Source organism: Dermacentor silvarum, chromosome 7 (genome assembly GCF_013339745.2).
Source record: "Dermacentor silvarum isolate Dsil-2018 chromosome 7, BIME_Dsil_1.4, whole genome shotgun sequence".
Classification (NCBI taxonomy): Eukaryota; Metazoa; Arthropoda; class Arachnida; order Ixodida; family Ixodidae; genus Dermacentor; species Dermacentor silvarum.
The window spans coordinates 56379438-56389688 of record NC_051160.1 but is presented as its reverse complement, the minus strand read 5'-3'; the positions used below and the strand labels follow the sequence as shown (position 1 = coordinate 56389688).

Sequence of the window (10251 nt, the reverse complement as noted above, 5' to 3'; positions counted from 1 at the left end):
GCGATCTCACGCGATGTTTATATACCGCACATGTTGCAACTTTATGTCGTGCAATGATTATGTCCTACATCGCCTATTTTGCGAGCTAGGCCGAAGTGCAAATGGCAGTTCATTCGAATGCACGCTGTGACACGTCGACGCAGGGAGATCACGAGGTTGAAGGTGATGTTTAATGTTCTTCCGGGTATAGAATGGTGAAGAGAGCGGCATGTTGAGAGGAGTGCAACGCATGAGTCAGTGGTGATGATGACCATCATCTGCGTGTGCGAGTGTCAGTTTCCATTTGGTCACAGGCGCATTAATGAAACGGGTGCATAAAAGAACTCTGTAATTACACCCTTTTCAATAGATCGTATCAAAAGTTTAAATTGGCACATTTTCCCACAACGTATACTACATATTAATTTTAAAACAGTACGAAACTCATTTTTTCGTTACAAGTGACTGACGCCGAAAAGGCCGTTGTGTACTGATATGTAGTCCATTAATAACTTTGATGCCGCCGCACGGGACTATATCGTTATCGGGCTCTTATAATGCAATGAGCTTAATGTTTCTAATGAAATGATGAGGTAGCTGCATGGAAGCAGACCCTGAGGGTCAGATCATTAAGCAGGTGGATGACATCGGCTGTGTGCTGTAACTGTATGACGTGCTCACACAATGACTGGAGCAAACCGTTCGGAAAAAAAAATTTGCAGAAAACATCGATGATGAATGTACGCGAATGGAAAAACGCTTCTTTAAAGCTATTCGCTTTATTAAAAGAACGATGCACTTGAAAGCGTATATTTGTTGCTGTGAAGAAGTTTGGGTAGCGCTTCTTGTTTCAGTGCATGGCTTATATGGAACACAGTCGTAGCCGAACCCATCTGCAGAAGTAGTGTAGGTGGTCGATTTTAGCTAATTTGTCATGAATGAAGGAAGCATCTTTATTGCGAACGGGATGGCTCCAGTGCCTAAAGAAAAAAATATGAGGTTTTACGTGCCAATACCATGATCTGATTATGAGGCACGCCGCATAGTGGGGGACTGTGGGATAATTTGGACCACCTGGGGCTCTTTAACGTGCACCTAAATTTAAGTACTCGAGTGTTTGCGCACTTCGCTGTTCTGCCTAAGAGAGGCTGGGTTCAGTGAAAGGGATCACATACGACGATGGATATGCTAACCATATGTGCAAACCCCCAGAGGGAGAGCAGCCATTCGTGTCCGCCATTTAGCGATGATGTCATCTGACAGCACGGCTTCGGTCCAGACTTAAATGTGGCGTAACTTGAGTCAGATGCCATTACATACCTAAAGCAGCCTTCAAGGGAATCCTGCGTCACGAATCTTACTTTCTTTTTTTTTCTTTTTTTATACAGGATACTCCCTGTTTCTGTGTCGGCAGTGACTGCTATAATCACAGCATCTGTGATGAAATAGAGAGAGAAATTGGCGTACAGAGAAATGAAAATCCTCCTGATCACACCGTAGCTGTCTAGCTCGCGGACGACACACGGAATAACGCCTGAAAACACGCATGCAAGACGAACATGCCGCAAGCCATTCAGCGCACAGCGCCTTGCGCATACTAGTGAATGAGGGAATAGGCAGGTGAAAGCGATTTTCTTGACCAAGTTGACTCGTAACGAAGAAGAAAGTTGATTGCGCAATAAAGGCAAGTCAAGTACACAGGACAGTGCAGTGCGTCTTTGTCCTTGTCATTTATTTGCTCTGGTTCTTCCTTCTCTAAACATGCCAAAAAATAAAATTAAATTATGGGGTTTTACGTGCCAAAAGCACAATCTGATTATGAGGCACGCCGTAGTGGGGGACTCCGGAAATTTCGACCACCCGGGGTTCTTTAACGTGCACCTAAATCTAAGTACACAGGTGTTTTGGCCAAACAAGGACTGGTGGGATAAGATATAAAGAGAGAGTACAAGGCCCTTACACATACAGTGCAGTGAGGCCGACGTTCATCTTTACAAATGTACGGCACGGATGTTCATTGTATAGATCACCGTCCCACATCGGAACGTTCTCCCTTAGACCTAGATGCTGAATTTACCTGCGCTGTCTGACACTTTCATTAGAGACTTCGGGTTGTGCACGGGCACACCCTCAGCCAGCACTTTGTTGACAGGCGATGTCAGCAAAGCTCTCCTTCTTGCGATCGCAGTACACCGAGAACCATTCGAACTCGTTCCAGTGGTGGCCCTCGGGAAGCTTGACATTCACGTCCACCTTATCGTAGCGCTCCAGCGCGGATCTCCTGCGCATGCGTGCGGAGAGTGGAATCACTATTGGTGTCAATGGCTTTGAAACAATACTGCAGCTCAATTGTACTGTACCGATAAGAGTTATGCCTAGATGGGATTCCTTTAGCGTTCGTCGAAATCTCAGTACATGACCTTTATTATTATTTTGATATTTTAGAGCGCGGCTCCTAAGGCCCAACCACTGGCATGCGTCAGCACGCGTCATGGCGCGCCGACAAGCCAACGCGTCGTGTTGGTTGGAGGAAAAGGACACGCGCCCGCAGGACACAAGCTCAGACGCGCGCCAACGCGCGCCAACGCGGGCTCCTCAGCTGCGGCGCACTGTTGCTTGATCACGTTGTACTACACCTTCCAAGTACAGCCTCAAACAACCTGCTGTAAACTGAGCTTGAAACCATAAGTTAGCGATCTGTAGGCATCTTTAGATATAAAAGAAAAAAAAGCCATGTTTGATTACTGAATGTACGCCTGCCGCAACAGTTTTTTTTTTCTACCTTTGAAGTAATAGTGCACAAGATATCGACATCAGCGCTCGTGTTCCGTGCCCGCGTCGTCGACTGTCTGCAAGATTGCTTGCGATATCGCTTTGCTAACACCTGCACGATCACGCCGCATCATATCAAAAGCTATATCAAAAGCTGTGAAATGATTTTATTTTTGGAGGCTCACTGCACAACCAACTATATGAGAAACAGGTGTGCAAAGTATCATTGATAAATCTTTATTAGAAATATGAAAGGTCGTATGAAAGAAATGCGAAAAAAGTAGGTTCTGAGAAAATAATCAAGAAAATCAGGCATCATTTTCCTGCTGTGAAGGTTGATTACAAGCGAAGCAGTTAAGCCCACGACATAGAGGTGACACAGCATTTAGATGAAAGGTATGAGAAAATTTTCTTTTTGAGCGGTGACAGCGGTCATCCCGAAGAAAGATAAAAGCCCAAACGCTTTTATTTTGATCGGCAGTCTTGATCGGCGGCATACATTCGCGTGGAAGACTATCGCCACCTCAGGGAGCCGGAGGAGCCTAGACACGCGCGACGGGACCGCCACGCCGAGAGAGCGGAAGGAAACTATAGGCACGCAAGCGCTTAGAACGACGACAAAGAGAGGGCGATGTGAGCGTACACATGGCCGACGCGGGTCGCACAGCGGCAAATCTTTGAGAAACCCTTATTATCTACCTGAGGGTCAACTGATATTGAAAATGCTGCCTATTGATAACTAGTCTACTGAAAATGCATATCCAAGTGATGAGACGTATAAGCTTTTGCATAGAATGAAGCGATTTTGCATCAAATTCGGGAGCTGAGTTTTTGCACACGCCGATTTGCTGACGGGCACGAAAAATGCATGGGACCCTAACCAAAGACAGCTTCGCTGTACAAAAGAATTAAAACACATGCCTTACTCACAGAAACATTTAGAACATCAGCAGTGCGTGAGACATGACCATTTTTATCAAGAAGACATACATCTTCGGTGCTCTATTTCGAAGTGTGAGAGCGCACGAAGCTCCAGAAGTGTCATGCTTATGTGTCACGCTGGCCTCAATACGTCAATTGTGGCCGTAGTGATCATTTTAATAATAATAATAATAATAATCTTAGCGGTAACATGGCATTCTAGACAGCTCGCAAGGCTAAAGAAAAGGCTGAGGGGCCGTATGGTAGAGCGCCTGATAGCCAGCCACCTAGAGCAGGAATTATCAGGGTGCAAAAGACATGCGTTCACGCGATATAGCTAAAATTCGGGAGGCTGTACGTATTGAAAACAGATCATATCTTTTTGGAGTGCTCAAGTACAAGGGCACACAGACTCAAACCTGTCAGAGCTGTGTCATGTTTCTTTCAGTGCGTCAGCGTTCTTGAGTGCTGCACCACCGATTTATCCCAACTAGCCCATGCGACGCCTGCACCTGAAACAAGTGAGTGAAGGAGTACTGTGAACTAGTACTGAACTGTAGTTCACATGCCGAATCGAAGAATGCACTTTCACCTGAAACGGACGGCATGGCTGAAGATGTACTTCCTATTTTTCACCTACTAGTGTCTTTCGCTTTCTAAAATTATCTTTGCCGCTGGGAACTCGGCCGTTAAACTTGAGTCAGCTGAGACCACATTAATTCACACACGAAAAGTGCCGCGGTGCACCACCCGAAGTTCCAGACGGTTCATTAACCACATCACACACCACTCGAAGTCAGAAGAGCCATATTTCAAATCGCTGCAGCGCCAAACGAAGCTGCAAATTCCTTTTCTTCGACAGTGTTTCTCAGCTGGGCTCGGATACTCCTTGGTGATGAACTCAACGGACGCGCTAGGCCTACGCGTAATGTAAACAACATCGGCAGTAGGCGAGTGCTGATTACCCAGACGAGGCATCAATTCGCACTTCGGACTTCGAAAGCATGTTCCCATTCGTTTAGAGCACAACAAAGTATACATACAACAAGCACAGGCGTTGCCGCAATCATGCATCGGTGCGATGTTTTAGCAGACGATCGTAATGACAGTCGGCAGGTTGGATTTGTCGGCGTCGTTTAAACTCGGCAAAAATTCTCGTCGCACTGCCACCACACACAACCGTCGGTCGTGTCGTTGTCGGCCCAGCATCAAAACACTGTCTTTCAGGAACACTGTGGCGGGCGTCGTGCGTCCAAAGAACTCAGACGATCGTTGGTTTCGGCGTCTTCGCATCGGCGGCCATCTTAGGCATAGCAGTCAGAGGCGTCGCGGCCTCTGGATGGTGGGCGCCGGCGACGCTTCACCAATATTATAGCATCGGTAGTCGGCAAAATCTCCGCGCGTCGCGGCGTGTCACCCTGTTCGCGACAGACGCTTTTGACGCATTTGACGCATTGGCGCGTGCCGACGCCTGCGAGTGGTTAGGCCTTTAAGCGCCCGTTCCTGCGTTCAGCGTCGACGCCCTTCGGCGCAACCGAGCGAACGAGCAAAGTGAAGGATGAAAGAGCGAACGCGCAGCGCAGCGGCGATGATAGAGATATCGAAGACAGGGCGAGGAGGAAGGCGGAGAAAGGGGGTATGGCGAAAGGGTAGGGAGGAGGAAAGCGGAGTGCCGCAGGAGCTGGTCTCTACGGCGGCGACCGAGCGCGTCCACCGATACCATATATGGAAACAAAGCGTTGGCGTGAACTTCGGACCCACTGCGCATGCGCTACATCGCCTGCGCCGCCGCTACTAGAGAATGCGTTCCGCACGAGCGACGCGTTGCCGTGTTCACGTTTTATTTCTGAACAATGGGCGACACAAACGGTGTAAATGCTTCATCTGCGGCTGCTGCTAAACGAGCTGCCCGAGCAGAACTCAGTCAACTTCAGGAATGCGTCAGGCTCTCAACGCCATGGACTGCGCAGTGCAGTAGTATTAAAGTACTTGAAGCAGCTTCTATTATGTAAAACATAATTCATCCGTAACATTTAGCTACAGCGCTCCTGTATTGAGTTGTAAAGGCGAACTTTCTCAGGTCGGCGCTGGAATACGGCTTGGACGGCGCGGGCGCCATCTTACTTTCGGGCTTCGGATTTCACATTCAATGGCTGAACTTGCTGTGGTCGGTAGCAACTTTGTAAAAGACCAAAACAAACTCAAGCTAATGGCACCAAAGTTTGCTTGCTTTTACATTTCGCTATTCATGAAGGCAGATCAAACTTGTAAAATGTATACTTATTTTTTATTTGATGCCTTCAAACCATTTCATTGTCATTGAAATCAGCGCGTCAAATGTAATTAAATTTCGATGTATCACAGCTCCGCCTAAAAAAAGCATTAGGGAACTTACGGCATTAACGAATGAATACCATTTTTCTGGCCGTGTGCCACAGCTATTAAATAATTGACACACATTTCCGAAATAATTACTAAACAATACTAACAATTATTGCGAAACAAAACGTGTTTGTCGGTTTAGCGTTTAAAAGCACCTATTTCTGCGAGCTTTTCGCGGCGAAACCGCTCGTATTTCAAACGTAAACTTTTTGATGGAGTCAACTCTATATATGCGCTATCGTAAGCGAGGATCTTTACGCGGTCTCAGATTTCCTTGCAGTTGAATTTAAGTTACGTGCGGAGTCACAGATCCACGTACTTTCCGTTGTCGTATGCGAGGTGTATCAGGTCCTCCGGCTTGGCCTGTGATGTTTGGGCCGCCACGAAGAACGCTGCTGCGAGAAAACAAGTGGAAGGAAGATAAGAGAAAGAAAAAAAAAAGCATGTGCTTTGACTCCTGCTGAAAGCGCTAAGCGCCTTCTCCCTCCTACCTTTCGACTGAATCCAGAGTATGCGTTGAGAAAAAATGAGTGATTGCATTCCGCAAGTGTACCTATATAACACCCAACAACATTAAAAAAAAAGTGAATATATAAAACAACGACAACTGCATTAGCTAAACAAGGCTAATTCGCAAAGTGTCAACTGCTATCGCCTGTTGCGCTGGCTTATAGTGGCAAAAGCATTGTGCTGCTAAGCACGCGAAGTCGTGGGATGAAATCTTAGCTGCGGCGGCTGGATTTTGATGGGGCGCTATCAAAGAAAAAAAAAACGTTCATGTACTTTTATTTAGGAGCACATTAGAGCCCCGGGCCATCAAAATTATTCCGGAGTTCCCACGGCCTGCCTCGTAATGATATCTTGGTTTTGACGCGTAAACATCCCTATATATCTTTTTAATCATTTTAATTTGCAATTCCAATCGCGCTGGTGGTGGGCACGAAGTTACTGATTTGAGTCGCAGCCGCGATCGACGATCACTCGCCATGCACGCGGTAGGTAAAAAAAAAAAGAAAGAAAAAAACGTATTAGTGAAAACTAACCTAAATTGGCTCACTGCGAGGTGTTTGGTACTATAGCCAAACTGCGGCTATGAAATGTTCCGCAGGCTCCTCGCGTCGCTCGGGTTGCAACCATGAAACGGGAAGACTTTTTCCCGTAGCCTTCTGAACGTTACATATGTGCAGTATTGTTTGGTCGTACTTGTATGTGGGCCCTCAAGGAAACCTCGTCTGTGGTTCTTCTCTGAAACTTCCAAGACACTTTCTCTGCACGACGCACGACCATCGCAGGAAAAGACAGCCGTACCTGAAAAGATTTTGAGCAGAGTATCCACAGTGCAGTTGACTGTAGCGGTGGCCTAGCGGTAGAGCATCCACCTCGTATTCATCCGCCTATAGGTGCTTAAAATCCCGGTGCCGCCGGGAACCCACTGGTTTTTATAGTGGGTAGGGATGTTCCCTTGCCTGGTACTCGGTTCTCGTGGGAGTTTACATGAGGGCCCAATAGAGATTTCCAGAGTTGTCTCTGGTCGCCTCTCAGTGCAACGCTATCCTCCAACACTATAGCCTCTCCCGCCGCATCTACCCCCCTCGACACAAATCCCTCCACCGCGAAGGGAGAGTCAACTTCAGACTAACACTTTCCCACACTTCTGCTTATTTCACGCTATACACTCTACCCTCTATCCCTACAAATGTTCCAACTGCGAGGTGTACGAATCACTGTAGCATACTAACTGGGCATGTCCCCAGACGTGTACACAGTAGGGGCGAAATGCAAAGACGCCCGTGTCCCGTGCATTGGGGGCAAATTAAAGATCCCCTGGTGGTCAAAATTACCGGAGTCTTTCACTACGGCGTGCCTCATAATCAAATCGTGGTTTTGGCGCGTAAAACCCCAGAATTCCAAGTCTTTCTGAGCGAGTTACCACCACTTTTCCGTAGCGGGTATGTTTCTAGCCTCATTCGTGGGCCGATCCCGGAGATGGTGCAGCCTGAAAATGTGGGCCAATATATATGCCACCGGATATGTGCCCCGGGCACCACTGGTCACCGTGATGATGTTCCGGATCTATATATATATATATAATAATAATTAGGAAAATAAATAAATGAATAAAAATTGAACACTAACAATGGACGATGATTGTCAGTATAAGCGAATAGTCCCAACGAAGGAACGAGCGAGTGACAGACTGGCATTTCTGCATTCTTGCCACCCGTCCCCTCAAGCGGGCTGACCGAGAGCGCGCACCCTTTCAATCACTACCTTCCCAGAGTTCCTTAGTGGCAGCCGTATACATAGAGCGAACGCGTCCACTTCTTCTCGCCTTCGTGTATCGGTGTCAACGCCATCTGCGTTCGACGGAACGCTCGCCTGCGTCGGCGGTGTATTTATTTTTTGGTGGGCGTGGAATCCGCTTAAATGTTCTCGTCCGCCGCATCATCCACGATTGGCTGGCCGCGTGACGTGCGACGAACGAGCCAGCCCCCTTTTCCTCCTACCTTCGGATCCTACCCGCCGATCGCTTGCCCAAGAGGACGCGCAACTCCCTCGCCTTCCCCTGCTTTCCCGCGACGAGCGAACAAGCGAGCTAACGACGCGATAGAGTGTCGTGAGCAATGGCTTCGCCCCTATCTGCCCCCAACTCGCTCAGGAAGACTACGTCTTTCATCACCGACTTCAACTGGAGGTTGAATCGCCTTCCAAACGTTTACTGGCACAACAAGCCTCAATCGACTCTATGTAAGCTTGACTAAATATTTTAATGGGAAAACATTATATCGCTAATGACGCGGGAAATCCGGTAGCGTCATCGGCGATGGTAGAAAAAGTCACGTGGTCACAGAGACAGACCGCGCCGGTGGCCGGTCTATATATAGCGCCGCGCGTCGCGGCGCTGTAAGCGCTGCAAGTAGATCTGTTGATTCCGGCGAGTTCCGTCGTGCGCTAAGATGGACGAACCTTCGACTTCGACTTCTCAGTCAGTATATAGCTGCGCCCGACTCATTTGGATGTCCCCACAAGTACGCAACGAGGACGTCGCAATGCTTTTCCATTCATCCACGTAGGGATACCTAACTGCCCTTGACTTTTACCTTTCTCGTTCATTTGTAGAAAAATGACTGCGATAAATATTTCTGTGGCGTGACGAAAAAGGACTGGAATGGGAAAATTTTCAAAATATCCACGATACAGCGGCTCAGTGGTCAAGGCGAGCACGAGGTCGCAAGTACCCTCACCTGAATGCAGTCACTCTGGCGACTGCATTCAGGTGAGGGCGGAATGCGCGGGTGTTTTTAGAATTAATTCACGTTGAAGAACCCTGGGCAGTGGGAAATATCCCGAATCCACCCGTTCATTGTTCTGGGATGTTAGGGAAACGTCATAATTTCAGTTTTTCTCGACATCATTTCGAGGTGTACAATACCGAACGTCGACTAAGAATCGACTAAGGTCGGCTATGAATCTCGCCTCAGGAGTGGTGACGGTCGATGTATGGCACAAATCATCCGGTTTAAGAAACAATTGCTGCTCTGTAATTAAACTCACAAACATGTGCTTCTGCCTTTGTAACTATACCAAGTGCTTCCGCTGCCTCCTTAAAGACGCACTATACTCACAGCCGGTACAGCTGCCGTCGTACTCAAACTCTTTGAGCAGCACGGTGGCACTGTCCTTGAGGATGACGTCGGCGGCCGTCGTGCTTGGCTGCCTGGAGTTGAGCTTGCCCAGGCTCTGTTCCTTGGGAAGTTCGAAGTCTACTGGGACCTTGGCGTTGCCGAAATCAGCCTGCGGATAAGTTGTCCAAACGTTAAATGATCGAACAAAACTCCTACGTGGGTCGAGTGTCAACTCGCGGTAGCTCATAATACACACGCCAACAAAAGACAGAGTGAGACACGGTCGATAATTATCGACGACGCGATGCTCTAACGACGAGTATAGCCGTGGAATCTACACAACCAGGGCTGCTAGCAACGCTGGCTAAAAGTACCAGTGTTACATCTAGCCCACATACAAGAATATCCATGACAAGTGGACGTATTGATGGCTGCTGCGGTAGCTTAGTGGTACAGCATCGCGCGCGTAGAGCCGAAGATGTGGACCCGGTTCCCACCTGCGGCAAGTTGTCTTTTACAGCGAAGCTGTATAGCTCTACCTCCCAATGGGTCTGTCGTTTTCGCGTGCAAA

The 10251-nt window shown here is 47.9% G+C and overlaps 1 long non-coding RNA gene across 1 annotated transcript; it reads right to left on the bottom strand.

Moving 5' to 3' along the window:
• Positions 1-2148: 2148 nt before the first annotated feature.
• Positions 2149-9824, bottom strand: LOC125946759 (uncharacterized). The gene is made up of 3 exons (XR_007467855.1): positions 9681-9824; positions 6374-6446; positions 2149-2260 (listed from the first exon to the last, which is right to left on the bottom strand). It is a non-coding gene; the product is annotated as an uncharacterized LOC125946759 (long non-coding RNA).
• Between the last annotated feature and the right edge of the window lie 427 nt (positions 9825-10251).